Source organism: Dipodomys merriami, unplaced genomic scaffold, assembly GCF_024711535.1.
Source record: "Dipodomys merriami isolate MVZ:Mamm:240054 unplaced genomic scaffold, mDipMer1.0.p SCAF_885, whole genome shotgun sequence".
NCBI classification, from domain to species: domain Eukaryota; kingdom Metazoa; phylum Chordata; class Mammalia; order Rodentia; family Heteromyidae; genus Dipodomys; species Dipodomys merriami.
In genome coordinates, this window is record NW_027206496.1 from 349,196 (window position 1) to 353,983 (window position 4,788).

At 44.2% G+C, this 4,788-nt stretch overlaps 1 pseudogene; it reads left to right on the forward strand.

Moving 5' to 3' along the window:
• Positions 1 to 3,316: 3,316 nt before the first annotated feature.
• Positions 3,317 to 4,363, forward strand: LOC138820437 (tubulin beta-2 chain-like; annotated as a pseudogene).
• Positions 4,364 to 4,788: the final 425 nt, after the last annotated feature.

Below are 4,788 nucleotides of genomic sequence, written 5' to 3' on the forward strand. Positions count from 1 at the left end.
AAAGATCTGAAGTGGGTGGGTGACATGATGGAGTAGGGTCTTGGAAAGCCTCTACTGAGAGGTATGTGGCCATGGTGTCTTCAAGGAGCAGATGTGTCAGTGTTAGGGAAGAAATGACTAAAAGAAGGATTCAGCTTGTTTCCCCTGGGGTCTATGGAATTCATTTGCTAGGAACAACCAGGATATAATCTGTGTATGAGAAACAAAGGTTTCATCTATCATCCACTCAATGCATGGGGATGAGACTCTGGTCCAGGGAAACCTTGTGCTGAGTGGCTGACATCACTAAGTCACACATCTGTGAGTACCCATCATGTTTGCAGACTCAACACCTAGGTATACCATGTGTGATTGGAACAAACGCATTCCCGGTGTGTCCCTTGGGCACTGATGATACTCTAGCACAGGTTTGGTGGCAACACAAAAAGGGCTCAAGATAAAAGCATTCAGGATCCACCAGCTTTGGTGCCCAGGAAGCAGATAAAAGTTCTGTTTTGAAGCAGTCCATCATGTTGATACTGAAAACCTAATAACTGAATCACATCTTTTGTCTCTATGATCTCAAAAAATGAGTTCATGGATGCAGAGGGAAGAATAAAACAGCAATGATTTATTGAAGAAGAGAATATCAAATGTCTTGCTAGACAGGAGGGGTCCTAAGGGAAGGTACTTACTGGGATGCTTTGTACAGGGTTTAATTGTCTGTAGGAGAGAGCTATATGACTCTCAAGGTCATAGGACAGTCTGTGGCCATATCCATCCCAGGCCCAATCAGAGATGTCACACAGCTTGTATGAGATATCTGCATCCTTTAGCCCTTTTAATGGATGTCTGGTCCAGCAGACACCTGTGAGGCTCAATCAGGTCACTGTTCACATGGAAGTCTACTAGTGGCTCAATTGATAGAGCTTCTCTTCTAGCTTTGTGTTGTGTTGTGGTGCGTGTGTGTGTGTGTGTGTGTGTGTGTGTGTGTGTGTGTGTGTGTGCGCGTGTGTGTGGTTAATTGGAAATAAGAGTTCCAAGTTCATTCCTTCCCTTCTGAGCCAACACTGAACCATGATCCTCAGATCTCAGCCTCCTGATTAGCTAGGATTATAGATTTGATCCATAAACAAAGGGCTGAAAAAATAGTCTTTTAATAAGTTCATAAGTTCATTTAAAGAAGTATGAAAACAGCACCATTACTTAAAATTCAATCACCCCTCAATATCCTCATGGAATGGGCTCGAGGACCCCCACCAATAACAACATCTTCACACACTCAAGTTCTTTATATAAAATAGTATTTGTATAGAACCTACAAATAATCTGCCACACACATTCAAGTGTCTCTACATGACATCATACTTAATAACAGGTACATGCTATGTAGCCAGTGGATTTACTATAGAGTACAGTACAAGTATATGAGAAGAAAATAGTGTATAATGGAATCTACAGTGTTGGAATGTGCAGAGACAATAGCAGGTGAATTAAAGGTGAACCTGAAGATGAAAACTGGCAGGAATGGAGACGAGAAAAATGCGAGGAGGTGGAGAAGGAATAGGTTAAGGCCTGAGGCATTTGGAACTGGAGAAGAGGAGCCAGTGGCCCAATTAACAGTACTAGGGAAGGAAAAGGGATGAAGAGGAAGGATTAGTTCACATATATTTGTTCTTATCCTATCAAGATTTATTTAGCTTCCTTCAGAATTGAAGTTCTAAGAGAATTATCAGAATTCTCAAGTCCATTCCTTACTAAGTCAGAAATGGATTTCATCTCACAACAAGATGGTAATCACAAAAATGTTCAACATCTCCATGGAAGTTTTAAAGGCTAATATCAATCAATGACTTGAATTACCTTGGCAAGGAAGACACCTGTAAGAATTTATGGGTGAGTAACTTTAAAAAACTCCAACAATGACAACTGGCTCTTAACAGCCCAACACTCATCATGAAGCAATGAGCTTTTCCTTCAATGTTGTCTTTTCCATTTTTTTTTTGTGAAGCAAGATTACCATATTGTTCCTCTGTAATTTGAGAGACAGTGTCAAGAAAGAGAATGGATAAGTTTGAATCACCTCTGATGACAAGAAAGCTGAAGCAATTTGATTGTCTCATGACTGTCTCATTGGCCAAGGGGCAAAAAGGGTAGTCACAGTTGAGAGGCATTTTCCATCCACCTTCCAAATGCATTTCTACTTTCTTCTGCCTGTTCTGAATCCACATAAGCTAGCTTATATTGACTGCATCAGTAAAGACTGACTAGCCCTGGAGGATTGGCAGGGATGGGATGGTGTGCAAAAGGCGGAAGTGACCAGGAGGCCTGAAAAGAAGGGAGGGCTGAAGTGAGAGAACCACTGCTAATCTCCTCTTCAAAAAATCCCTCAATGGTTGAACCAATCTTTTCTGTTTCCATGTCTCAAATGCTGTAATTTCTGTAATGAATGCTGAGAGTCACTCAGAATCATAAGCTCTGCCCCTAAGTTTCTTGTCAATTATAGGCCTAAGTCAACTCTTGTCTCCACAGGCAAAAAATATGTTCCTCGGGCCATCATGGTGGACCTAGAGCCTGGAACCTTAGACTCAGTGAGATCAGGACCATTTGGCCAGAGCTTCAGGCCAGACAACTTCATATTTGGTATGTCATCATGGTCTATGGGTCCTAACATCCAGGCACTCCAGTGCTGGGCTGAGCCTTTATACACCTAGATATTGTCCTCACCTAACCCACCTATTCCAGTCCACTGGAGTCATGCCCCTGGCCACTCAGACAGCTCAGATCAGTGCAACTCTGCAAGCCCTCCATGACAAAGAAGCCTCTGAAGGGAAAGATCAGCAATCAGGGAAAGCCTCCAACAAGGTTTCAGAACTGCTGGTCATTTCAAAGGCCCGGCAATAACAGAGAACTACTTCAGGACACCAGAAATCAAAGCATAGCTCTGTGTGAGCAAGGTGCAGACAAGTGCTTGCAGCTTAGCTTTCCTATGATCACAATGTGCTCCTGTCCCTCCTGTGAAACTAATTACATTTCCAGTATTGAGGCAGGCTCTGTTCTTCATTTCTACAAGTAGTTGATTTGGGTTAAAATGTATCTTCCTCCACATTGTCTTTATTTCTTTAGAACCTGGGTGATTTGTAGGGTCCCAGATACAATGAAAACATTTCCTTTATTTCACCAAAGTTATCTAAATTAAAAGCAAAGGTTGGCTCAGAAGAGTCCTGTTGTCTTCACAATGCAAATGGCACAGTAAATATTCTTGGAGTGTGTGTCCCATCATGGCTTCTGTCTGATAGGCCAGAGCGGGGCAACCAATAACTGGACCAAGGGCTACTACACAGAGGAAGCTGAGCTGGTGGAGCCGGTACTGGATGTGGTGAGGCGGAAGTCAGAAAGGTGTGACTGTCTACAGGGTTTCTAGCTGGCCCACTCTTTGGGAGGTGGCACCGGGTCAAGCATGGGCACCCTGATTCTCAACAATATTCAAGAGGGGTACCCAAACCACACCATGAACACCTTCAGTGTCATGCCCTCCCCGAAGGTGTCAAACACAGTGCTGGAACCCTACAACGCGATCTTCTCTGTCCACCAGCTGGTGGAAAATGCAGATAAAACTTTCTGCATCGACAACAAGGCCCTGTACAACATCTGCTTCTGTAACTTGAAGCTGCCCACGCCCAACTATGGGGACCTGAACCACCTGGTGTCAGGCACCAACAGCGGGGTTACCATCTGCCTGTGCTTCCCTGGCCAGATGAATGCAGACCTGCACAAGCTGGCCTTGAATATGGTGCTCTTTCCCGCCTGCACTTCTTCATGCCTGGCTTTGTGCCCCTGGCCAGCCGTGCCAGCCAGCAGTACCATGCTCTCTCAGTGCGCGAGCTTCACCCAGCAGATATTTGACCCTAAGAACTTGATGGTCACCTGTGATCTCCGCCATGGCTGCTACCTGACAGCGGCTGCCATCTTCCGAGGCTGCATGTCCATGAAGAGGTGGATGAACAGATGCTCAACGTGCAGAACAAGAACAGCAGCTACGTTGGAGACTGGATCCCCAACAATGTGAAGACGGCTGTGTGTGATATCCCCCCTTCCCTTCCCCCCCACCCCACCCCCACATGGACTCACGATGTCGGCCACCTTCATCGGCAACAACATAGTCATCTAGGATCCCTTCAAGTGCATCTCAGAGCAGTTCAGTGGCATGTTCCAGTGCAATGCATTCTTGCACTGGTACATAGGTGAGGGCATAGATGAGATGGAGTTCACTGAAGCTGAGAGCAATATCAATGACCTGGTGTCCAAGTACCAGCAGTGCCAAGATGACACTGCTGATGAACAGGGGGAATTTGAAGAAGACTTGGTGGAGGAACTAGTTTAAGACTTCCCATTGCTAGCAGTGCAACAGGAGTGTCAGAGCCTGCCTACTTCTCAAATTAATGGTGCTTTCCTGAGCTCCTGTTGTCCTGGAGTGGGATCCTTGCTGTGTATCATTATGCACAGCCTTTCCTGTCAGAAACTCACTGGTGGTGAATGTAAAAATACAGATTTCTTTTAAATATAATTGTATGAAAGCCTTATTTATATAAATAAAGAAGTATACATTTTATACTCTTAGTCCTTATTCTTCTTAAGAATCCCTTTTATTCTTTCAATGTATTTGAAATATAAAGGTGGCCAGCAGGATTTAATCTTAGCAATATAGGACTGGTGCTCAAGAGGAGTTTCAAATTCATGGTATTCCTGCTATTTTGAAGAGGAGTATGACAAATGCCAATATTTTTTATTTTCCCTGGCCCAGTTCTA